We start from the raw sequence: 27,270 nt of genomic DNA on the forward strand, positions 1-27,270 counted from the left end.
GAAAATCAGAACATAACCACTGTGCCTGCTTCGTACACTTGTCGCTGCTGCTGCTGCTGCTAAGTCGCTTCAGTCGTGTCCAACTCTGTGCGACCCCATAGACAGCAGCCCACCAGGCTTCCCATCCCTGGGATTCTCCAGACAAGAACACTGGAGTGGGCTGCCATTTCCTTCTCCAATGCATGAAAGTGAAAAGAGAAAAGTGAAAGTGATGTCCCTCAGTTGTGTCCGACTCTTAGCGACCCCATGGACAGCAGCCCCCATGGACCGCAGCCCACCAGGCTCCTCCGTCCATGGGATTTTCCAGGCAAGAGTACTGGAGTGGGGTGCCATTGCCTTCTCTGTCGTACACTTGTAGTGCTTACTAATTCAAAGCTGACTGAGATCCTTAAACAAGCTAAATCTTATTTGTATTGACATTTAATAAGAGGTGAAAACTCAATTCTGCCCAAATCTAAACAAGCCAAAAGAATTACAGAAGTTGGAGAATTGTCCAGAAGTTTCCAAAAATTTAAGAAACAGTGTGTGTGTGCATGCGGGCATGCATGCACACGCACACGCATATTAGAGTAGGGAGGCAGAGAAGGAAATGATGGATAGGAAGAATCTCTGTTGCAGTCAATATATGGAGGTGTGACATTTAAGCATATCCAGGAGGGGATGAGGTTAGGTAATGGATGTGATTAGCATTCACAAATGGAGAGGGCAATGGCATCCCACTCCAGTACTCCTGCCTGGAAAATCCCATGGATGGAGGAGCCTAGTAGGCTGCAGTCCATGGGGTCGCTAGAGTTCGACACAACTGAGTGACTTCACTTTCACTTTTCACTTTCATGCATTGGAGAAGGAAATGGCAACCCACTCCAGTGTTTTTGCCTGGAGAATCCCAGGGATGGGGCAGCCTGGTGGGCTGCCGTCTATGGGGTCACACAGAGTCGGACACGACTGAGGTGATGCAGCAGCAGCAGCAGCAGCATTCACAAAAATAATCTATATAGACCCTATGAAATTGTGACTGAAAATATTTGAGGATACATCCATCCCACCAAAATATTTTGAGAAGGATCTCAAGGAAAATGACTAGAACTTTTAAAAGCTGATTGGATTGCTCTTGAGTCACCCCCGCACAGCCTTCTTGCGGCGAGTGAGCCCAAGGCAGCCATTGCCCACTTGGTGTTCTATAGTACCTGTGATTCTTATCCTTGAAGATGCCTGAGGAAGTGCACCATGGAGAGAAGGAGGTGGAGACATTTGCCTTCCAGGCAGAAATTGCCCAACTCATGTCTCTTATTATCAACACCTTCTATTCAAACAAGGAAATTTTTCTTCGGGAGTTGATCAGTAATGCTTCTGATGCCTTGGACAAGATTCGCTATGAGAGCGTGACAGACCCTTCCAAATTGGACAGTGGTAAAGAGCTGAAAATTGACATCATCCCGAACCCCCAGGAGCGTACTCTGACTCTGATAGACACAGGCATTGGCATGACCAAAGCTGATCTTGTAAATAATTTGGGAACCATTGCCAAGTCTGGCACTAAAGCATTTATGGAGGCTCTTCAGGTTGCTGCAGACATCTCCGTGACTGGGTAATTTGGTGTGGGCTTCTACTCTGCCTACCTAGTGGCAGAGAAAGTGGTTGTGATCACAAAGCATAATGATGATGAACAGTATGCTTAGGAGTCTTCTGCTGGAGGTTCCTTCACTGTCCGTGCTGACCATGGTGAGCCTATTGGCTGCGGTACCAAAGTGATTCTCCACCTGAAGGAAGACCAGACAGAGTACTTGGAAAAGAGGCGGGTCAAAGAAGTGGTGAAGAATCACTCTCAGTTCACAGGCTATCCCATCACACTTTATCTGGAGAAAGAATGTGAGAAGGAAATTAGTGATGATGAGGCTGAAGAAGAGAAAGGTGAGAAAGAAGAGGAAGATAAAGATGATGAAGAGAAGCCTAAATTTGAAGATGTGGGCTCAGACCAGGAGGATGATGAAGAGAAGCCTAAATTTGAAGATGTGGGCTCAGACGAGGAGGATGATAGTGGCAAAGATAAGAAAAAGAAGACAAAGAAGATAAAGGAGACGTACATTGATCAGGAAGAACTGAACAAGACCAAGCCCATTTGGACCAGGAACCCTGATGACATCACCCAGGAGAAATATGGAGAGTTCTACAAGAGTCTTACCAATGACTGGGAAGATCACTTGGCAGTGAAGCACTTCTCTGTAGAAGGTCAACTGGAATTCAGAGCACTGCTGTTCATCCCCCATCGGGCTCCTTTTGACCTCTTCGAGAACAAAAAGAAAAAGAACAACATCAAACTGTATGTCTGCCGTGTGTTCATCATAGACAGCTGTGATGAGTTGATTCTGGAATGTCTCAACTTCATCTGTGGGGTGGTTGACTCTGAAGACCTTCCTCTGAACATCTCCCGAGAAATGCTCCAGCAGAGCAAAATTTTGAAGGTTATTCGTAAGAACATTGTTAAGAAGTGCCTTGAGTTCTTCTCTGAGCTAGCAGAAGACAAGGAGAACTATAAGAAATTCTACGAGGCATTCTCTAAAAACCTGAAGCTTGGAATCCATGAGGACTCCACTAACCGGCAATGCCTTTCTGAGCTGCTGTGCTATCACACATCCCAGTCTGGAGACGAGATGACTTCTCTCTCAGAATATGTGTCTCGCTTGAAGGAGACCCAGAAGTCCATCTATTACATCACTGGTGAGAGCAAAGAGCAGGTTGCCAACTCTGCATTTGTGGAGCGTGTGCGGAAGCGAGGCTTTGAGGTGGTGTACATGACGGAGCCCATCGATGAGTACTGTGTACAGCAGCTCAAGGAGTTTGATGGGAAGAGTCTGGTCTCTGTGACCAAGGAGGGCCTGGAGCTGCCTGAGGATGAGGAGGAGAAGAAGAAGATGGAGGAGAGCAAGGCAAAGTTTGAGAACCTCTGCAAACTCATGAAGGAGATCTTGGATAAGAAGGTGGAGAAGGTGACGATCTCCAATAGGCTCATGTTGTCACCCTGCTGCATTGTGACCAGCACCTACGGCTGGACCGCCAACATGGAGCGCATCATGAAAGCCCAGACGCTTCAGGACAACTCGACCATGGGCTACATGATGGCCAAAAAGCACCTGGAGATCAACCCTGACCACCCCATCGTGGAGACCCTGCGGCAGAAGGCAGAGGCAGACAAAAACGACAAGGCTGTCAAGGACCTGGTGGTGCTGCTGTTCAAACTGCACTGCTCTCCTCTGGCTTCTCGCTTGAGGATCCCTAGACACACTCCAATTGCATCTATCGCATGATAAAGCTTGGCCTGGGCACTGATGAAGATGAGGTGATGCAGAGGAGCCCAGCACTGCTGTTCCTGATGAGATTCCCCACCTTGAGGGTGACGAGGACGCCTCTTGCATGGAAGAAGTAGATTAGGAGTTTCTACCTGCAGACTGCTCCCTCTGTATAGCGTCCCCATGGCTCCTGCAGCAGCAGCAGACCCGGTGGCCCTGGCCCATGTGGTTCCCTCTGCTGATGTCTAGTGGTTTTATTTCTGTCCTTCTAAGGCAGAATACATGGGCCTCAAGCCCTATCCCTCTCCATGTTTGACTTGGGGGTTGAATGTTGTGTGTGGTGTTTTTTTTTGTTGTTTATTTTGTTCTGAAATTAAAGTATTAAAAATAAAGAAGATGCAGGTTTTTTACCCAGTTTTAAAAAAAAGTTGATTGGATTAAATTCTGATTTTTTTAAAAAAAGATTTTAACAACCTCTCCCCCCAAAAAAGGATGCTCTGATTAAAAGCTAGAAAACAAAGACTTGGAAAGTGAGAATTAGTCAGCATCTCAACAACCATCCAAGAGTAAGGAACTCTGAACAGCCAAAATGGGCATCCACCCTACTCAACAAAGACATAATCTTTTTGGTCAGCTAAGCTGTTAGGTTTCCTATTGTGAATTTACTTCGCATTTATGCACTAGTCTCTGTGAGAATGACTAGCAGAAGCCAACCCCTCCCCCCCCCCCACAACTCCCACCCCACCAAAGTTGGTTAGCTTCAGTCATTCTAACACAATCAGTTTTCTGGACCTGCAATGTTGAGGTCTCAGTGTATAGGTTCCTGAGGTTCTCGCCATCCTACTGAATCCTGGCCTGGGTGGCCAGCTATCTTTCCTTGATGACATCTCCATCTCCTCTGTCAAAATGTAGCAGTGGCCTGAATTGGGTGAACTCATTTCAGGTACCTGTGGAAAGGTGGAGCCTTTTTTCCAAAAGATATAAGAATATCATGAAAATAGACACTTGATGAACTCGTCAAGTATCAGTCAGTTGCAAGTGAAGTAACCCCAACTCAGATTAGCTTAGGTAACAAAGAGAAACTCAGAATGGCTTAAAAACTTAAATATAAGATGTGATACCATAAAACTCCTAGAAGAAAACAGGTAAAACATTCTGACATAAATCATAACAGTATTTTCTTAAATCAGGCTCCCAAGGCAAAAGAAATAAAAATAATAATAAAGAAATGGGGCCTATTCAAATGTATAAGCTTTTGTACCACAAAGGAAATGATAAACCCAATGAAAACACAACCTACAGAATGGGAGGAAATATTTGCAAACTATGAGACAGACAAAGGCTTAATAAACTAAATATACAAACAGCTCATACAGCTCAATACCAAAGGAAAAAAACCAACAGCAACCCAATCGAAAAAGAGTAGAAGACCTAAATAGATATTTCTCCAAAGAAGACAATCCAACTCCTGGGCATATATCTGGAGAAAACCATGGTTGGAAAAGACACGTGCACCTCAATGTTCATAGCAGCACTATTTACAATAGCCACAACATGGAAACAGCCTAAATGTCCATCAACAGATGAACCGATAAAGATGCCGTGCATATATACAATGGAATATTACTCAACCATAAAAAGAATGAAATATTGCAGCAACGTAGATAGACCTAGAGATGATCATACTAAGTGAAGTAAGTCAGAAAGAGGAAGACAAACACCATATGATCTCACCTATATATTGAAGCTAAAAATAATACAAATGAATCTATATACAAAACAGAAAGAGGCTCACAAACAGAAAATAAATTTATGATTAGGGGAGGGAGGTTAGAGGGGAAAGGGAGGGATAAAGTAGGAGTTTGGGATTAACAGATATACACTGCTATATACTAATTAGATAAACAACAAAGACCTACCATATAGCACAGGGAACTATATTCAATATATCTTATAATAACCTATAATGGAAAAGAATCTGCAGAAGAATATGTGTGTGTGTATATCTGAATCACTTTGCTGTATGCCTGAAATGAACACAACATTGTAAATCAACTATACTTCAATTAAAAAATAGCTTAGATAGACAAACCAAAAAATTATTTACTCTCATATCTGAGGTTCAGAAGGAAAGCTTCAGCTTCAGGCATACCTGGATCCAGGAGCCCAGTAATGTAACCAAAAATTCATCCCTTTCTATCCATCTCTCAGTTCTGTCTTCCTCTTATTGACTTTCAGTCTCAGGTATGCTTTTATTGCTGGGTGGCAGATATATCCATTAGAAGTTCAAAACTTACTTACCCTTCTATCTAGCAATCACTGCAAAAAGCAGTTGCCTCTTTACAAGTTGTCTTAGCAAAAATTCCTGGGAAAGCTCTAGTTGGTCCATCAAGACTTACAGATCCTCCTTTGAACAGTCACTACTAGGAAGTTTTGTGCTAAATTGTCAATGTGACAATTCTCAAAATGTTTCAGTATGAACAGTGTGAAATACGCGTTTAAATCAAGTTGAATCTCCACCCAAGGGGTGGTTAGTATTTGAAATCTTCTAATCAGGAATCAACACCCCAGGAGTGATTAGCTAGAAGTGCACTCTAATCAGTAATCAACACCTTTCTAAAGTCCCAATAGTAAAAAGATAGCCCACTCAAATTAAGATAATTCAAGCAGGGTTTAATAAGCATATGGTTTACAAAGGTGTAGATAGGGTGTCAAGAAATCTCAAAGGATAGTACAGTACTTAGGAGCTAGTAACAGTGAGGCTATTACCACCCTAGGCCCAAAGAGATGAAAGGAAGGAGCAGTTTTGAGAACCTAAAGGAGACAGTCATGTAGAGGTTGCCCCACTGAAGGAATTGTGGCCTTCAAGATGCATCACAGACAACTTAAGGAGACCCTGCAGAGATAGAGTTGGGGGAATTAATACAGTAACCACTCTCTTCCCTCTCGCCAATCACCTGCTGGCCTCACCTTTGGCCAAACTCAGTTGGAAGCCAGAAAGTATGTATGGGAGCCCATTGATACGGTTCATGTAGGCCAGACAGCAGAGAGAGGAAGGGTGGAGAGTACGATCTGGACAGGCCAATAGAAAATATTCAGCAAAAGATGTGATGATACAGCACTCAAAACCTAAACATGGGATGTTTCCTAATGAGCAGAAAGAATGTTAGAGAAATGTTATTGATGAGATGTATAATAATCAAAGTAGCATATGGTTTGAAAAGCTATAGCGGTTGCACCGCTATTGTGTGAGAATCTGGTAGGACCGGCAGCCTAATGCCATAGGCGACCCTTGGGTGTAGAACCTCACCTCTCTGTGCTGCTCCCTTCAAGAACGCTATCACGAGCCCACATACACGGCTGACCTGTCCTGCTGTCAGAGCACCGTGTCATCCACAAAGGGCTCCCATGCAAGGTGCTGTTCTCAGTGTCTAGGAAAGAATGGAACTTCCCTGAACTACAGAGCAGACAATGGTATGCTTGGGGCTGCTCACCAAAAAATGTGCATTCTATAGTGCTTAGTCTAAGACTTGGTTTCATTGGATAGTTAGGTTAAGGAGGAAGGGCACCAATTGCTTCCTTTCACCAATTGCTAACCACCACAGGCTCCCAAAACTTCCCAAGGAGTCCAACATCTGCTGACCAGCAAGACTGGATCATGTGCCCAACCCTTAGCAAGGAGGAGGGGTCATTTCCACAAAGTTTATCCAGGATGTATTTTCCATAAGCAAAATAAATTCTGCTATAAGAAGAAGGTTAGGGAAGGAAGGACAGTTTATTAGGTGGACAGTTAACTATAACTACCCCAGCTTGCTACACTTTCCACTTGTGGATTTAACATTTATGGTTCCTGAGTCATGTTTTTTTTTTTTTTAATATTTATTTATTTACTTATTTGGCTGCTTCAGGTCTTAGTTGCAGCACATGAGGTCTTCATTGTGGCATGTGGGGTCCTTTAGTTCTGACAATCAGGCTTAGTTGCCTCCTTGCGGCATGTGGGATCTTAGTTCCCTGACCAGGGATCGAACTCCCATCCCCCACATTGGAAGGCAGATCCTCAACCACTGGCCCACCAGGGAAGTCCCATTGAGTCATCTTGAATACCATAACATTCATAAAAATTGAATTGCCCATGTATTAATACAAAGCCAGGGAAATGGTGCTTAGCTAGTGCATGAGCCTAGCTGACCACGTGTCAACCACATCTCAGAATGGTTTTGTTCTCTCCTACATCTACACAGCTTTAATAAGAGGCAAACTTTGTTCCTTGGGGAAAACGTCCCTCAGGTGATGGCAACGATTGATGTTGACTCTGAAGTAAAGAAGTGACTGAATCTTTTCTAAAAACTAGAACCACATTATATTCAAAAATCATCATAAGCCTGAAGGGACTACTCAGATATTTTCATCTTAGCTGATTGCATGTTATGAGTTTAAATGTCATAAAGTCTTCAAGAGCACCTGAGACACACACTATATGAATGATGTGGATTTACTATACAAAAAAAGTCTGCATAACCCTTTCAGTTATCTATTCTTACATAACAAACTACCCCAAAACTCAGTGTCTCAAAGCAACACACACTTTATTTATTGACAGTTCCACAATCTGGGTTGGAGTCAGCTAGGCCGTTCTGCTAGTCTTACCAGCACTCACTCATGAGCCTGGATTCACCTGGTGTGTTGGCCAAAAGCTAGGCTCAGCTAGGACATTAGAATGCTTGGATCTCCCTCTCTCCATAAAATTCTCAAGTCCTCTCTCTCTCTATGTATTCTCTTCAGTTCAGAGAACTTCCCATATGGCAGGCAGACTTCCTGTATGGCAGCTCAGAGCTCCCAAGAGTACAAATGCAGGAACTACCATGTCTTCCTATGGCTTAGGCACCGAACACACTCTGTTAATTAAAGTGAGTCACAGTGCCAGCCCAGATTCAAGGGACAGGAACTCCACAAGGGCAGGAATATAGGGAAACATGGTTCATGGGGGCTGTGGTTATAACAGACCACCACAGCTCCCCTATACTCCAGTTGTAGGTGCATTAGTCTAGTCTTTCACTGAATAAATCCAGATGCATCCTCATTTTGTAGATAATGAAGTGAGGCTTGTAGAGATTAAGAAACTATCCCAAAGTTGCCCTGTTAGATTTGAATCCAAAGACAGTGCTCAATCCACTAACCATAGGATGTCATACTAGCTTTGGAACATACAATTAAGTTCAGTTCCTGGAAATGTATTCATTGGGTGTTTCCGTCGGGTGTTTCCTGGTAGATTTCAAAACAAAGACACCCTTTCATCTTCCATTCTCTCCTGTTTAACCTCAACCCCAATATTATCATCCCCTACTCCAGGACTTCCGGCCACTCAGATTCCAGAGCTCATTTCTCTATCTGCTTTTCTCCAGGCACAAAATTAATCACTCACTGTCACACGCAAAACAGCACCCACTCAACAGTTAAGTGTGTGTGTTAGTCACTCAGTCGTGTCAGACTCTCTGTGACTCCAATAGCCTGCCAGGTTCCTCGGTCCATGGGATTTCCCAGGCAAGAATACTGGAGTGGGTTGCCACGCCCTTCTCCAGGAAATCTTCCTGACCCAGGGATCAAACCCGGGTCTCCGGCATTACAGGCAGATTCTTTACTGTCTAAGCCACCTGGGAAGGCCAAGACTGAACTCAAATGCAAGTACACTGAAGTTTCCCTTGTCCCTGATTCCCCACCCCTCCATCCTCCATAGCCTAAGGTAAAGGCTCTCCATACTATTCAAAAGTGCTGTCATGCTGCCAACCCCTCCCGCTCCTATCAGCTTTCAGCCAAGGTGGTATCATTAAGGAGGTTTTGAGGCTGTGGACTCTGGGCCAATGAGCTGAGGTTGATAAGCCTAGACTGGTGGTCTCAGAAGGAGGAGAGGGTATCTCAGGGTATAGTCAAGGACCCATGAGTAAGAGAGCCACCAGGGCAGGACTACTTTATTATTATTATTAATTGATATTTTCAAAGATGCAGAGACAGTTTATTGATAAATAACTGTTAAAGCATATTGACATGAAAATTTGACTCTGACAGCTTTTCATAACAGCCTGGTGCCAAGCAAGTGCACTGAATATCCAATTTCATGTTTTCCCCACCATGGTCTCCACAATGGTGATTTGGAGAAGAGACTGAACCAAGAGTGAGAAGGAGAAGAGAAGGCCTACATGAGTCACCCTTGAGCCCACTGTTCCCCAGATTTCAGGTTCTCCCCTCTTGTAGTAATCTCCCCTGTACCCCAGGAGTTTACTTTCCTCCTTATGACAGTACCCTGGTGGCTCAGATAGTAAAGAATCCACCTGAAATGCAGAAGACCTGGGTTCTATCTCTGGGTTGGGAAGATCCCCTGGAGAAGGGAATGGCTACCCACTCCAGTATTCTTGCCTGGAAAATCCTATGGACAGAGGAGCCTGGTGGGCTACCATCCATGGGGTCACAGAGTCGGACATGACTGAGTGATTAACATTTTCACTATGACAGTACCACACTCCCTGGGTTTATGCTACAACCCAGGCTGGTACAGGGACCCAAGGTGGGAAGGGGAAACAGAGGCCTTGCCCTTGCCGCTAGAGGGTTGATGAATGAGGGACAATGAAACCCCCTATGTTTATATGTCTGAGCCCAGCCTCAGCTTTAAGTGGGTGCCATTTTGTGTGTACATGCAAAACAGTTTAAAGATGTGAAGAAATTGTCAGCCTGAATTTTCCAAGATGTATAATCTGTATTAGCGTGAGAAGAGAAAAGCACAGAAATTGATTTAACTCTAAATATAATACTAATTATATCCTTTATGTGATCTATTTACTGTTTAAGCTAAATCACCACTTGGCACAATAGCAATTATGGGCATATCATTAAAATGTGTCCTGTTGGTATGGTTTCAAGTTATATTTGATTCTGATAATAATCCATGAGACTTATTTTATGAGCAATATATGAAAATTAATCTTTTTACTTTATAATTATATCATGAATTTTCCATCTTTGTAATTTGCTGCTCAGAAAATGTGGTCATGGCTGAAACAACTGAAGAAAATGTTAACTGTTACTCAAATCACATATTGCTTTTTCTCCATTTAATTGTTTCTAAAAATTCTATGATTTTCCATTTAAAGAAGTCAGCGATCCTTGGCTGTGGCACCATGAAATGTCTGTTCCTTCTTTCAGACATTTAATAGGCAGTGTTTCTTTTCTGTTATGCTTAGTACATCTAACATCTTGTATTTCTTAGACCAGGGCCATAAAAGGAAAATGTAGTAGCATATTCTACCTTTACCTTTTATCTATATATACTTTTTAAAATTTATCTGAGCTTTAGTGCTGAACATTGAGGAGGCAATATATGAGAACAAGTTACCAAGGTGTCAGAGTTCCAGCTCCACAGTGATGATTTTTTTTTCTCAGCTCTGCTGGACAGGGGCTATATGTTACAAGATGCTAAGGGCCACGAGATGATAGGGTGACTGGGTGAGATCTCCGTGACAAGCAGGCAAGCATATCCAAATTGGGACATAGATTGAGTAGGTAGATTTACCCTCCCATTTGCTTCTGCTAAGGCACCCCCTGAAAATTGATCTGAGGAAATTGTTGAGTCACAAGTTTTCAGGGTTTGGAGACCGATAGGAGTTAGAAGTAGATGAGGGCGATAGTTCTTCTCTCCAACAATCTCACTATCAGGTGCTGCTGCTGCTGCTAAGTCGCTTCAGTCGTGTCCGACTCTGTGCGACCCCATAAATGGCAGCCCACCAGGCTCCCCGTCCCTGGGATTCTCCAGGCAAGAACACTGGAGTGGGTTGCCATTTCCTTATCCAATGCATGAAAGTGAAAAGTGAAAGTGAAGTCGCTCAGTCGCGTCCGACTCTTTCGCGACCCCATGGACTGCAGCCCACCAGGCTCCTCCGTCCATGGGATTTTCTAGGCAAGAGTACTGGAGTAGGGTGCCATTGCCTTAAACCAAGTGTCAGCTCAAATTCAGGCACTCATACAAGGGTTCATAGCAAGGAGACAGCTTAACCGCCACACAATCTGTACTGAAAGTGCAATGATGTTCCATCCTGGTGACCCTTTGGCCGCTCCTACTGCACCTTGCATTGGAAGCTTCACATGAGATCTATGTGCAATACTAGGACTGTTGAATTTACCAAAACCTCTAGCCAGAATCAGGTAACCAAATCCCCCCCAAAATGGGGAAACAAGGGACCAGTCTAGAATCCTAATCCTCAAGTGCCATTCTAAAGGGATGTGGGCTATTGGCATCACCACATTCTTATGCCCCTAGCATGCAAAACTAGGACTTTCTGAACAATATTTCTAGCTACTGCACACTGCTTAAATACCTTTTATTTCATCAATGAAAAATTATTTCTAACATCCCATTAGGCTAATTAACAAAGCCTGTGATATTGATCTGAGATAAAGATATTCAAGGGCTTATAGCAGTTGCTTTGGGAATGTTGATTTCTGATTAGAGTCTTTCAAGGGAGAATAATCCCTAGAATGAATATCTTCAATTAGAGGACTTCAAATGTGAACAACTGCCCCTAGGGTATAGATTAAAATTAAGAGGCATAAATATCTATCATATTGTCTTTCCTGACATTTAATAAAGTAAATTACACCACAGCAACCATATGCTATAAGATATGATGTTATTATGGCAATGATTATAATAAAAGATGAATTTCAATATTTTGTTTGCTTTACATGTATAAGCTTTTGTCCAAATGAATACCTTTGAGCTAAGCTTAAAAATCACTTTTGCTAGAATGGCCATATGATCCAGCAGTTCACCTTCAAGGTATAAACTCAAAAGAATTGAAAGTGGAAAGCAGAGTCTCAGAGATATTTGTAGACCCGTGTTCATAGCAGCATTATTTACAACAGCTAAAACGTGGAAGCAACCCAAGTGTCCATGGAGAGATGAATGGATAAAGAAAATATGGTATATACATACAACGAAGTATTATTCAGACTTTAAAAAAAAAAAAAAGGAGATCAGTCCTGGGTGTTCTTTGGAAGGAATGATGCTAAAGCTGAAACTCCAGTACTTTGGCCACCTCATGCGAAGAGTTGACTCATTGGAAAAGACTCTGATGCTGGGAGGGATTGGGGGCAGGAGGAGAAGGGGACGACAGAGGATGAGATGGCTAGATGGCATCACCAACTCGATAGACGTGAGTCTGAGTGAACTCCGGGAGTTGGTATGGACAGGGAGGCCTGGTGTGCTGCGATTCACGGGGTCGCAAAGAGTCAGACACGACTGAGCGACTGAACTGAACTGAACTGAGCTGAAAAAAAATGGAATTCTGACATGTGCTATAATGTACATGAATCTTGAGGACATTAAGCTAAGCAAAATAAGCCAGTCACAAAAAGACAAATACTGTATGGTTCCACTTATATGAGGTACCTGTGCTAAGTCGCTTCAGTCGTGTCCGACTCTGTGACCCCATGGACTGTAATCCACCAGGCTCCTCTGTCCATGGGATTCTCCAGGCAAAAATACTGGAATGGGTTGCCATTTCCTGCTCTAATATGAGGTACCTAGAGTAGTCAAAATCATGAAGACAGAAAGTAGAATCGTAGTTGCCAGGGGTTAAGGGATTGGGAAAAGGGGCACTGGTGTTTTGTTTTGTTTTTCAATTGAAATGTAGCTGATTTACAGTGTTGTCTTAGTTTTAGGTATACAGCAAAGTGATTCTGTTTTATATATATATATATATGTATATACATATATGTGTGTGTGTGTTTGTGTGTGTGTGTATGGGCTTCCTCAGTGGCTCACTGGTAAAGAATCTGCCTGCAATGCAGGAACTACAGGAGACATAGGTTCAATCCCTGGGTTAGGAAGATCCCCTTGAGGAGCACATGGCAACCCACTACAGTATTCTTGCCTGGAGAATCGCATGGACAGAAAGAGGAACCTGATGGGCTCCAGTCCATAGGATGACAAAGAGTCAGACATGACTGAAGCAACTTAGCATGCATGCATATATATATATAATACATACTGATATATATATATATGTAAATAAATGTGCTTTCTCAGGTTCTTTTCCCATATAGGTTATTAAAAATATTGAGTATAGTTCCCTCTGCTATACAGTAGGTCCTTTGGTTATCTATTTTATATATAGTAGTGTATATGTGTTAATCCCAAACTCCCCACCCTTTCCCCTTTTGTAACCATAAGTTCATTTTCTATGTCTGTGGGACTATTCTATTTTGTATGTAAGTTCATTTGTTTCCACTTTTTCTATATTTCACATATAAGTGATGTCATAAGATATTTGTCTTTGACTGCTTCACTTGATATAACAATCCTTGGGCCCATCCATGTTGCTATAGATGGCATTCCTGCTTTCTTTTTAATATCTGAGTAACATTCCATTGTATATATGTACCACATCTTCTTTATCCATTCCTCTGACCATGGAAATTTAGGTTGCTTACTTGTCCTGGCTATTGTAAATAGTGCTACTAGGAATACTGGAGTGCGTGTGTCTTTTCAAATCATGGTATTCTCTGGATATATGCCCAGAAGTGGGATTGTAGGATCATGTGTGGTGGCTCTATTTTTAGTTTTTTTAAAGAACCTCCATACTGTTCTCCATAGTGATTCTACCAATTTACATTCCCACTGACAGTATAGGAAGGTTCCTTTTTCTCCACACCCTCTCCAACATTTATTATTTGTAGACTTTTTAATGATGGCTATTCTGACCCAATGGGTCAGATGGTCAAGAATCTGCCTGGAAGACGGAAGACCAAGATTCGATCCCTGGGTCAGGAATATCGCCTGTAGAAAGAAATGGCAACCCACTCCAATATTCCTACCTGGGAAATTCCCATGGACAGAGGAGCCTGATGGGCTACAATCCATGGGGTTGCCAAGAGTTGGACATGACTGAGCATGACTAACACACAACACACACATTCTGACCACTGTGAGATGATACTTCATTGTGTTTTGCTTTGCATTTCTCTAATAATTAGTGCCATTGAGCATCTTTTCATGTGCTGGTTGATTACCTGTTTATCGTCTTTGGAGAAATGTCTATTGAGGTCTTCTGCCCATTTTTTAAAATTGGGTTGTTTGTTTTTTTGGTATTGAGCTGTATGAGCTGTTTGTATATTTCGGAGATTAATAATCCCTTGTCGGTCACACTGTTTGCAAATATTTTCTCCCCTTCTGTAGTTTTGTCTTTTTGTTTTGTTTATGGTTGCCTTTGTTGTGTAAACACCTTTAAGTTTAATTATTTCCCATTTCTTTATTTTTCATTTTATTTCATTTAATCTAGAAGGTAGAGACAAAAAGATATTGCTGTGATTTATGTCAGAGAGTGTCCTGCCTATGTTTTCCTCTAGGAGTTTTATAGTATCCATTTTACATTTAGGTCTTTAATCCATTTTGAGCTTATTTTTGTGTATAGTGTTAGAGAATGTTCTGATTTCATTCATTTACATGTAGCTCTCCAGTTTCCCAGCACTTAAAAGAGACTGCTCTTTCTCTGTTGTATATTCTTAGCTCCTTTGTCATAGATTAATTGACCACAGGTGCTTGGGTTTATTTCTGGGCTTTCTATCTTGTTGCATTGATCTATGTTTCTCCATTTTGTTTCTCAAGATTGCTTTGGCTCTTCGGGTTCTTTTGTGTTTCCATACAAATTGTAAAATTTTTATTATTCTAATTCTGTGAAAAATGCCATTGGTAGTTTGCTAGGGCCTGTTATGACCAACCTAAATAGCACATTGAAAAGCAGAGACATTACTTTGCCAACAAAGGTCCATCTGGTCAAGGCTATGGTTTTTCCAGTGGTCATGTATGGATGTGAGAGTTGGACTGTGAAGAAGGCTGAGCGCCGAAGAATTGATGCTTTTGAACTGTGGTGTTGGAGAAGACTCTTGAGAGTCCCTTGGACTGCAAGGAGATCCAGCCAGTCAGTTCTAAAGGAGATCAGCCCTGGGTGTTCTTTGGAAGGAATGATGCTAAAGCTGAGACTCCAGTACTTTGGCCATCTCATGCGAAGAGTTGACTCATTGGAAAAGACTGATGCTGGGAGGGATTGGGGGTAGGACGAAAAGGGGGCGACAGAGAATGATATGGCTGGATGGCATCACTAACTCAATGGACGTGAGTTTGAGTGAACTCCGGGAGATGGTGATGGACAGGGAGACTGCGATTCATGGGGTCACAAAGAGTCGGACACGACTGAGCGACTGAACTGAACTGACTGAACTGAGAGATTGCATTGACTCTGTAGATTGCTTTGGGTAGTATGGTCATTTTTACAATATTGATTCCTCCAATTCAAGAACACTAAATATCTTTCTGTTTATGTCATCTTCAGTTTGTTTCTCATCAACATCTTATAGATTTCAGAGTTCAGATATTTTGCCTCCTTAGGTAGGTTTATGATCTTAGTTTTGCAAGACAAAGAGTTCTGGAGCTGGATAGTGGTGATGATTGCACAACAGTATGAAAGTATTTAATGTCACTGAACTGTGTATTAATGGTAAATTTTATATTAGGTGTATTTTATCACTATAAATTTTTTAAAATCACATTTCCTGCTTTCTTGATATTTGGGTTCATCATGAGAAAAATATTTTCTGGGTTTCTGTCCCTCTATCATTACCCTGAAGCCTCAGGAAGAATCCACTTCCTGCTACAACAGGTATTATTCTAGCAACAATAAGAGTAAGGTGAGTTCAGAGGTGTATACGCAGCCCACTATGTTAAAATGAGAACTTGAGTGGCAAGGAGATGAGATGAGATCTGAGAGAGTAACAGGGGCCTGCACAAAGGCAAAACTACTTGGCTGGGGCAAGTAAGCTACCTAGGGAGTAAAATTTAAGGTGGTATTCACACTCAAATGCTAACTCTACATTTCCACAATCCTTGAGAGTGGGTGCCTTCTTAAATTTTGCACCCAAGTGCCTTTATTGCCTCCTCCTACTTCCAGTCCTGCACCTTGGGCCTTGTTTGCAAAGTAAGAATCTTAGATTACATCCTGATGGCTCGAAGGAAACTTTGCTTTTTTTTTTTTTTTAATGAGAATTTATTTATTTATTTATTTTTAAATTTTAATTGGAGGCTAGTTACTTTACAATATTGTGGTGGTTTTTGCCATACATTCACATGAATCAGCTATGAGTGTAAATGTGGTCCCTATCCTGAACCCCTCTCCCACCTCCCTCCCCATCCCATCCCTCAGGGTCATCCCAGTGCACCAGCACTAAGCACCCTGCCTCATGCATCGAACTTGGACTGGCGATCTATTTCACATATGATAATATACATGTTTCAATGCTATTCTCTCAAATCATCCCACCCTCGCCTTCTCCCACAGAGTCCAACAGTCTGTTCTTTACATCTGTGTCTCTTTTGCTGTCTCGCATATAAGGTCATCGTTACCATTTTTCTAAATTCCATATATATGCATTAATATACTGTATTGGTGTTTTTCTTTCTGACTTACTTCACTCTGTATAATAGGCTCCAGTTTCATTCACCTCATTAGGACTGATTCAAATGCATTCTTTTTAATAGCTGAGGAATATTCCATTGTGTATATGTACCACTGCTTTCTTATCCATTCGTCTGCTGATGGACATCTAGGTTGCTTCCATGTCCTGGCTATTGTAAACAGTGCTGTGATTAACATTGGGGTACACATGTCTCTTTCCCTTCTGGTTTCCTCAGTGTATATGCCCAGCAGTGGGATTGCTGGGTCATATGGCAGTTCTATTTCCAGTTTTTTAAGGAATCTCCACACTGTTCTCCACAGTGGCTGTACTAGTTTGCATTCCCACCAACAGTGTAAGAGGGTTCCTTTCTCTCCGCACTCTCTCCAGCATTTATTGTTTATAGACTTTTTGATAGCAGCCATTCTGACCAGTGTGAGATGGTATCTCATTGTGGTTTTGATTTGCATTTCTCTGATAATGAGTGATGCTGAGCATCTTTTCATGTGTTTGTTAGCCATTCGTTTGTCTTCTTTGGAGAAATGTCTGTTTAGTTCTTTGGCCCACTTTTTGATTGGGTTGCTTATTTTTCTGGAATTGAGCTGCAGGAGTTGCTTGTATATTTTTGAGAGTAATTCTTTGTCAGTTGCTTCGTTTGCTATTATTTTCTGCCATTCTGAAGTCTGTCTTTTCACCTTGCTTATAGTTTCCTTCATTGTGCAAAAGCTTTGAAGTTTAATTAGGTCCCATTTGTTTATTTTTGCTTTTATTTCCATTACTCTGGGAGGCGGGTCGTAGAGAAGACTGCTGTGATTTATGTCAAAGAGTGTTTTGCCTATGTTTTCCTCTAGGAGTTTTATAGTTTCTGGTCTTACATTTAGATCTTTAATCCATTTTGAGTTTATTTTTGTGTATGGTGTTAGAAAGTGTTCTAGTTTTATTCTTCTACAAGTAGTTGGCCAGTTTTCCCAGCACCACTTGTTAAAGAGATTGTCTTTTCTCCACTGCATATTCTTGCCTCCTTTGTCAAAGATAAGGTGTCCATAGGTGTGTGGATTTATCTCTGGGCTTTCTATTTTGTTCCATTGATCTATGTTTCTGTCTTTGTGCCAGTACCATATTGTCTTGATGACTGTTGCTTTGTAGTATAGCCTAAAATCAAGCAGGTTGATTTTTCCAGTTCCATTCTTCTTTCTCAAGATAAACTTTGAAATAACCTAAATAAAGGATTCAGGTTTTTGAAAGATAATACTTGCCATTGTGTAGAGAATTGATTGGAAGATTGTAAGACCCCTGGAGGCAGGGAGGTTAATCCAGACAAAAAAATTATAAAGGCCTTATTTTGAGTCTTAGGGCTGGAGGACAATGGATGCAGAAAGAGCTATTAAGGAAGCAGGATTGAAAGCCTGGTGACTAATTCAGTATGGTGGTGATAAAAGACAGGAATGGTCAAAGATGACTCCTTTGCTCACTTGGACAACTTGATAACATGGCAATACCATGCACTGAAAAGAGATAAAGGAGGTGAATAAATCGAGAGTGTACAGAGAGAGAAAATAGGATGCATGTGTCTGCATGCATGCTAAGTTGCTTTAGTCATGTCTGACTCTGCGATCCTTTGGACCGTAGCCCTCCAGGCTCCTCTCTCCGTGGGATTCTCAGCAAGAATACTGGAGTGTGTTGCCATGCCCTCCACCAGGGGATCTTCCTGACCCATGGATCAAACCCATGCCTCTTACATCTCCTGCATTGGCAGGTGGGTTATTTACCACTAGCACCACCTGGGAAGCCCTAGCTGAGAATCAGTGCTTTATATATTAATGGAGAGGAGGGATGGAGAGGGAGTTCACCTGCTGGCTCACCCCGTCTCATTTTCCAGTAGATCAAAGTTCAGTGCATGTGGCATTAACTTACCTGTTCTTCCCCGTTGCATTAACTGCCTGGGTAAACTAGACCCTACACCCACCAGTTGTATTTGAGTTAGGGAAGAATGAGAAAAGCCAGAGTCTAGGCCTCAGACTCCAGAAAGGGAACCACTTGGGCCCACACAGAGACTATTGCCATAACAACACAAGTTGCAGAGAGTCCAGGAGACAAGTGAGGTTGTGAAAGTCTGAGGAGGAGGTGGAGATGGGTCTGATGCACAATGAACTTGACCAAAAACCAGAGGGGAGTGGGGAGTGCGTTCCCATCCTTAAGACCGTAGCATTTCCATCATGATTTCCTAGAAAACTCATGCTGGAAGGTATTCTAGCTATGCTGAAAGAAACACAACCTCTGGAGTGGGCACAATATATTAGTTGCCTACCCTAAATTCCTTCCACTGATGAGTGGTTTATATAATTAGGGAACAGGCCTCCTTACCTCCCCTCCTACACCCTCCCACCTCAGAATGGACGTCTGAAACTGTCTCTGTGATGACTTTGGCTACAGCTGGAAAGACTCAGTAAATCTTTGCCATTCTATATAAACAGGAAGCCAGGAAGGGAGAGGAGCACTGTAGAAACTTTCACAGAGAATTATGTGAAACAGTCCTGCCAGAACAATACAGCTGGGCAACATCTTGCCTTTCTTTTTCTTATGGAAACTCTGTTCAAAGCACAGAAACACACACACACAAATCACAACCACAAATGCAATAGTGTGCATGCCCACACACACACAACAAAATTTGCCAGTCTCGCTAGCAGGGGTAGTTCTGAAATATTGTTTTAAATTTATTTACTTTCGCTTCCCTGGTGGCTTATCTGGTAAAGAATCCGCCTGCAATGTGGAAGACCTGGGTTCAATCCTTGGGTTGGGAAGATCCCCTGGAGAAGAGAAAGGTTACCCACTCCAGTATCCTGGTCTAGAGAATTCCGTGGACCATATAGTCCACGGGGCTGCAAAGAGTCGGACACAACTGAACGACTTTCACTTCATTTCATTTACTTTTGATTACACTGGATTGTCCTTGCTGCATGCAAGATGTCTCTAACAGAGAAGAGAGGGGTCTACTCTTCATTGCAGTGCTCAGGCTTCTCATTGTGGTGGCTTCTCTTGCAGATCATGGGCTATTGGGCAGGCTTCAAAAGTTGCAGCTCCCAGGTTCTAGAGCTTGGGCTCAGTAATTGTAACTCACAGGCTTAGTTGCTCCATGGCATGTAGAATCTTCCTAGACCAGGGATTGAACCTGTGTTTCCTACATTGGCAGGCAGATTCTTATCCACTATACCACCAGGGAAGTCCTTGAAATCAAGTATAAACCCTAGCCGTACAAGCATCTTCTGTGCCACACTGGAGGAACTTGGGGTAACTGAAAAAAAAATGGCCAAAATATTCCTCAGAATGCAAACTAGTGTTTCTCTTGCCCAGCTGAGAAGAATCCCAGGAAGTGAGTCTGAGAAAGGGAAATTTGAGAGGTTATTTTTCAAGGGTGAAAACACAGTAGTTTCTCTTAAATATTCAACTGCAAATATTTCTTGAGATCCTTCTATAGTCGATAGTTCTGATAGACACCGGAAGACGGGTATCATGAAGTGTAGAAAGCAGTCCTCACCTCTGGGACAGAAAAAGCCCTTTTATTTACTTCTCCTTGGCCCTTAAATATAAAGTTCTCTTTATACTTTTATGTCCTCAGGGACGTGGTAGACAGGAGGTTTCACCCTTCACTCCTTTCCTGGTAAGACACGAAGAGAGACAAAAATCTAACATCCATTGATCTTCCATCAAGTGGTAGAAATGTCACTGACAAAAGTGGCATGTGACTTTCTGGAGACATCTGTCTCTTCCCCATTACAAGCACACTGGGGTGGTGCAGGGGAATCTTCCTTGCTGTGCTGGAGAATCCTTCAGTTTTCTGCTTGCTCCCTCTTTGTTTGGGCAATTAATGGTGGAAATCGTAGAAAGATTGATGTAGCTCTTAGTACTAATGGGAGGACCCCTTTCTTGTTTCTGTTATCACCAAGTGAAAAACAGGCCATGACTAAGCCAATAATTCAAGGAGAGTGAGATTCATGTAGAACAGACATGACCTCAACCTACAGTTGGAGCTGCCCAGCTGAGCCCAGCTGATACTGGCAAACCTGTGCCAGCCAACCTGCAGACATGTGGAACCTAAATGCTGATTATTATTTGCAACTAAGATTTTGTAGCTAATTGGTACAGAAACTGGTGGTTCTAAGTAATTAAACAACCAGAGTCTGGTTCTAATTGAATCAATCCAAAAGCCGATAAAATTCAGACAAGTTATACTTCCCTTTTTTGTGTCTGTATATCCATCAAATGGGTATAACACTATTTCATGTCCCTTAGTAGGTGTTGTGAAAATTCAATTTCTTAATGCATTCAGAGTTGTTATTCAGTAGCTCAGTCGTGTCCGACTCTTTATGACCCCAAGAACTGCAGCACACCAGGCTTCTCTGTCCTTCGACAATTCCCGGAGTTTGCTCAAACTCATGTCTGTTGAGTCAGTGATGCCTTCCAACCATCTCATCCTCTGTCATCCCCTTCTACTGCCTTCAATCTTTCCCAGCATCAGGGTCTTTTCCAATGAGTCAGTTCTTCACATCAGGTGGCCAAAATATTGGAGCTTCAACTTCAGCATCAGTCCTTCCAATGAATGTTCAGGATTGATTTCCTTTAGGACTGGCTGCATTCAGAGTGCATGAAGCAATACCTGGAACACGGTAAGCATTCAATAAATGTTTACCAGCATCATTTTATCTAGCAGTAAAGCTGGTGTTATATTTTTGAACAGGAATGCAAATGTTAGAGTCAACTTGCAAACTTCTATCAAAAACTCCTGCAGGGATTTTGATTAGTATTGCATTGAATCTATAGATCAAGTCAGAGAGAATTGCATTTTAGCTCTGAATTTTCCAGTCCATAAATATGACATATATCTCCATTTATTAGGTCTTTTAAAATTTCTTTCAGCAATGAAATCTTGTACATAGTCTGTTAGATTTATACATGAATATGTCCAATTTTTATATTTTAAATGGCATTTTTACTTCAATTTCCAGTTGTTGATAGCTAGTATATTGCACTGTATCTTGTAAACTTGCTAAATGCACTTTTAATTTTAGTAACTTTTTGATAGATTGTTTTGAATTTTCTATGTAGATGAACATTTCATCCGTTCATAAAGCAGTTTTATTTCTTCCTATTCAATCTTTATACCTTTTTTTTCTTGACCTCTTACACTAGCCAGAACCTCCAGTACAATGTTGAATAGAAATGATCAGAGAAAATATACTTGCATTATTCTTGTTCTGAGGAAGAGACAGAGCATTCAGTCTTTCACCATTAAGTTTAGCTACAGAGGGAAGTCTCTTCAAAAAAACCTTTGTATGATAATGTTCTTCTTTTTAAAATATGTTAATATGGTAAATTACATTGATTGCATTGACAGATACAGCTTTGCATTCCTGGGGTAAACCCCATTTCTTCATTGTGCAATATCATTTTCATATGTTGTTGGATTAGGTGTGCTAATATCTCGTTAAAATTTTGCATCTATGTGAGGGATATTGGTCTGTAGCTTTCTTTTCTTATTATGTCTGTGTGTGGTTTTGGTACCAGGATAACACAAGCCTTATAAAATTAGTTGAGAAAATTTTGCTGCTCTTCTATTTGATTGAAGAGTTTGTATGGCAGTAGTAGTATTTTTTCCCTTGGTAGTGCTTGGTAGAATTCACCAGTAAAGTTTTTTTGGGGGGAATACATTTCACTATGAAAGAAATTAATAGCTATAAAGTTATCCTGAGTGTATCTTCTTGAATGAACTTTTGGTCATTTGTGCTTTTCAAGATTTTTTGATCTACTTTGTCAAATTTATTGGCATAAAGCTGTCCACAGTATTTCCTTATTTTCTGTTTAATATCTGTATGATTTTTAGTGATGTCTCCTCTTTCATTCCTGGTGTTGGTAATTTGTATCTTCTCTTTTTCCTGATCAGTCTGGTCAAAGGTTTAGAAATTATACTGATATTTTCATAGAATCTACTTATAGTTTGATTTTTCTCTTTTTTTCTGTTTTCTGTTTTGTTGAGCTCTGCTCTTAATTTTGTTATTTTCTTCCTTCCACTTGGTTTGGATTTAATTTGCTCTTCTTTTACTAGATTCTTACAGTAGAAACATGGCTCATTGATTTGAAAATCTTTTTTATTTCCAATACAACCATTTAATGCTATAAATTTTTATTTAAGCACTGTTATCGACATTCCACAATGTTTGATATATTCAGTTCCAAGTATTTTCTAATTTCCTTTGTGCTCTCTTCTTTAACCAGTGATGTTGTTGTTGTTCAGTTGCTAAGTCGTGTCCGACTCTGAACCCCATAGACTGTAGCTTGCCAGACTTCCCTGTCCTTCACTATCTCCTGAAGCTTGCTCAAACTCATGCCCATTGAGTCGGTGATGCTATCCAACCATCTCCTCCTCTGTCATCCCCTTCTCCTCCTGCCCTCAATCTTTCCCAGCATCAGGGTCTTTTCCAATGAGTCAGCTCTTCACATCAGGTGGCCAAAGTATTGGAGCTTCAGTTTCAGCATCAGTCCTTCCAGTGAATATTCAGGGTTGATTTCCTTTAGGATTAGCCAATGATGCTATTCTTTAATTCATACATGGATCCTGCATCTATCTCTCAGTTGGTTCAGAATACATATGACAAAGGGATGTGTTTTATTCATATCACCCACCGAGTTAACAACCAGGATCAAGCTGTGAGGTCAGACATAAAGCAACAGCACCTAAGTGCCGAAAACCAGTGTATCCTATAGACATCATACACCAGAATCACCGAAGTAGCTTTGTTTTTGTTCCTCAGAGACTCTACTTCAGTATATTTGACCTGTAGATATAGAGATCTATATTTTAAAATCTGCATTTAAAAAATAACACAAGAATAACTCTGTAGGTAACTATGATGTTCAGCTAGATTGGATAACTCGTGTTTGGATGTAGAGAGAACGTGCTTTCTACAAAGCCTGGACTACAGCCAAGGAAGAGAAGCACCTAGGGCACCACATTTAAGGAGGAACTCAATCTCAAGGTTTCAGGTGTGCTTACACACATCTGTGAGGGAATGCCACCTCACATTTTGTGCACCTGGTAGGTTTCTTGCCTCACCCTAGTCCTTGTTTTCAGCGTTCAGAAAAAAAAAAAAAATGCAAGTAGGCAAGAGTCCCTGCTCTGCCTGATGCCCTGTCTCCCCCCACTCCCAGGCTTCTCTCCAAACTACCCCAGTTTAACGCCAGGCCATTTGCTTGCCAACCTGGAAGCAACTCTGCTGTCAGTCCTGCATCCCTAGCCATTCCCAACAGCTACATTCCTATTTTAGGCTCCTTGGTGACCATCTCTCACTCTTGCATCACCATCTCCTAAAAACTCAGCACATACTGCTTTATTTCCAGCTCCTTTCCCTAACTTGAGAATGAGTTTCTTTCAACTCTGTTTATAAGTCAGTTGTTTGAGGTTTGAAGGATTTCAGTTTAATTCTAAGGCTAACGGAAGGTCACTGGAAAATCATTGAAGAGTTTTCAGCAAGCATCTTAAATGCCACGTGTTTGTTTAGTTCCTCTCTTGTTTCGAAGAAATAGATCTTTATGTTTTTCTGTTTGCATGCTTTGTTTGCAATGATTTTCTTTTTCTGACATCTTCAAATGTGAACATTCTTTGAATGCTTTAATTAAAGATTTCCAAATGGTTTTGAGAAAACAATGAAATAAAATTTAGAGGACTCACAACAGTGTTCAAAGCCAATGTAGAACACTTAGTTTGATTTACAAAGTAATTCTTCAAAGCCTCAGAGACTTCTAAAATCCACTTGATGATTGCCAGGAAAGAGAAAGCACATACTATCATGTTAAGTATTTTAATTCAGCATCAGCTTTATCATAAAAATGTTGTATTTCAGTTATTCTAATGTTGTATAGATAGAAACATTTGTAAATTCTGAAAACTGCATCTTCTATTTTGATTGGTAGAATATTGCAGCTTGTTTGTATACAATTAATTATAAATTATGTTGGCACCTTGACAAATTCCAAGTACACTTAAGATTTCTTAATTTTAGTAAGAACGTTGTTCTTGCCATCATGTTCTGCTGCACCAATATTTGTATTTTAACCATTACTCAAAACAATTTTATCTTCAAATGTTAAACTTCTAAAATGAATTTACTATGAAATTACTAACAAATGATGGCAGATGTTTCACCTTTGTTAAAACGAATCTCCAAAAATTTTTTTTGAGTCCATGAATTGGATGAAAATATTAAATTATAATCAAAATAAATTAATTTTTTATTCAAAACATCTGATGACACTAATATAAAATGTATCACATAACTCTTTGTGAACTTCATCTTCTGATGGAACCAACATGTTGACAACTCTTGTTTCACTTTTGTACATGCACAAGAAAACTTAGAATGCAGTCTAGCAGTTTATGAAACTATATGCTCCACAAAGTGATATGTAAATATTCTCAGATGTAGACAGGAAGGACCCCTGCCCTCGGACATGAACTTTAGGTGGCCTGGCCCATCACAAACACAGACAAAATACGTATGTTAAAAAACTTGTGGACAGCCCTGTCACTCATGATCCAAAACTCAGTACCAAAACCCTAAATGTCCACACTCAAAACTAATACCTTTTGAAGCTCTAGGCCCTCTTTTTCACAACTCATCCCTACTGTTCTAGAAACAAAAAGCAACTGCATGCAAATACCATTGCTGAAATCAAAGACAGAAACAGTTTTTGACTGCAAGCAGGAGGTAAGAAGTACAGGCACTTACATAAGAGGAAAAGCAAATTAATTGATCTTTCAAATGTTTCCCTGCAGATAGCAAGAATGCTGGAGATTTATGCACAACCATATTATTTCCAATTAGTCCTGAGCATCCGTTGCCTTGCTTTTCTTTTTGCTCCCCTTCTTGGTTCCAAAGGTACTAATGATTTAGTATGTGTTAGTAATGTTTTACAAGAGTAAACAATTCATAATATTCTTAAATGGGTGTGTGTACATATATCCATACATATAAATATATTTAGTTCATGTTAGGTAATTACGTGTAAGAATATATAAATCTAGCAATAACATGGGTGAGGTGTGATGCAGGTTCTTTTTTAATTTGACCACTCCACGATGATTGCAGGTCTTAGGATGTTTCCTGACCAGGAGTTGCAGATTGTTTTAATTTGTGACTGGATAGGCAATGAACCCTAGAATTGTGAGTAGTTCTATTTTGATAAGATTCCTTAATACAGCTGGATTTTCAATTTCAAACTTAAATTGAAATGTTCACCTTTCTTAATTTTGATTGTGAAATTTGTTGATATACATGAATCATAACTGGTATTTCCCTTTTAACTGGTAATTGATCATTTAATTGATAATTTTGAATATTTTAGAAGAAAAACCCCATTTTTGAAAACCTGAAAAGTACTTTTTTTTATATTTTTAAATTCACTTTACATATTTCAATGAACATGTGTTCAAGTGCTATACATTTAATATAATTACATTTTATTTTTTAACCCTTTAGATTTTAACTATGAATAGAAACCAAATTATGTGACGATCTTAAATACAAATATGGAACTAGTGATTTTGCTGAAATGAAAGAATAAACAATTTCATAGAACAAATATAATTCCTATATTACATATTACTTTACTTGTATTACTCATCTAAACTTTGACAGCCCATCAAGAGAAAAATTCAGACATGTTCAATATTTAAGTTTAATCGTCTTTGAGTCTTTGCCAACTCCATATAAATACTGTAGCTTTGCATATTTTGGAGGGGTCATAATGAAGGTATTTTGTCAAGGTAGGAGCATAGAACATATTTTATTGAACAGTTTGCTAGCTTGATTTATCACTTGTAAATATTTAAACCTAATGGAATGCGGGCTTTCATTTGTCCTCTTGCCCGGGGCCCACAAATGTCAGGAACAACCAGAACACACGTCTGCAGCTGCATGTGGTAAATCACCATCTCCAGGCAGTCTCCCCACGGTGCTGATTACCTCCTGAAGCAGATGATAATGCTTCTTCAGCAGCTTTGGCTTTTCTACTTCCCACGTGGTCAGTGACATCTCTATGGCCTCCATGGCAGGTGATAAATATGCACCCACACTTGGTGCAGGTCACAGACTCAACATCAACATTCCCTTAAGCTTGATGTCAAAAGGGTTTACTGCAGAAACAAACCACCAAAAAAACTAGCAAATGATACAATAAATGAGGAAAGAGACCTAGGTTAGCACAATACAATAAACAACAAAACCCCTGTAGCAAAAGCATTGCGACTGCTCTTTCCACACTCCACAGAAGCACAGATCAGCTTCTATTTCCTGCACATACTTCACATACATCTAACCTATGATGTCCCCATTTCCCACTGATGCTGCCAAGAGGTGGCCTCTCCGTGTGTCACAGCAACTGGCTGGCACACAAAGAGGCTGGTGAGGACAGTAGTTTCAAATATCACCACCCA

The 27,270-nt window shown here is 40.8% G+C and overlaps 1 pseudogene; it reads left to right on the forward strand.

Annotated features, from left to right (window-relative positions):
- Positions 1–1,127: 1,127 nt before the first annotated feature.
- Positions 1,128–3,509, forward strand: LOC109555449 (heat shock protein HSP 90-beta pseudogene; annotated as a pseudogene).
- Positions 3,510–27,270: the final 23,761 nt, after the last annotated feature.

This window comes from Bos indicus, chromosome X, assembly GCF_029378745.1.
Source record: "Bos indicus isolate NIAB-ARS_2022 breed Sahiwal x Tharparkar chromosome X, NIAB-ARS_B.indTharparkar_mat_pri_1.0, whole genome shotgun sequence".
Lineage (NCBI taxonomy): Eukaryota > Metazoa > Chordata > Mammalia > Artiodactyla > Bovidae > Bos > Bos indicus.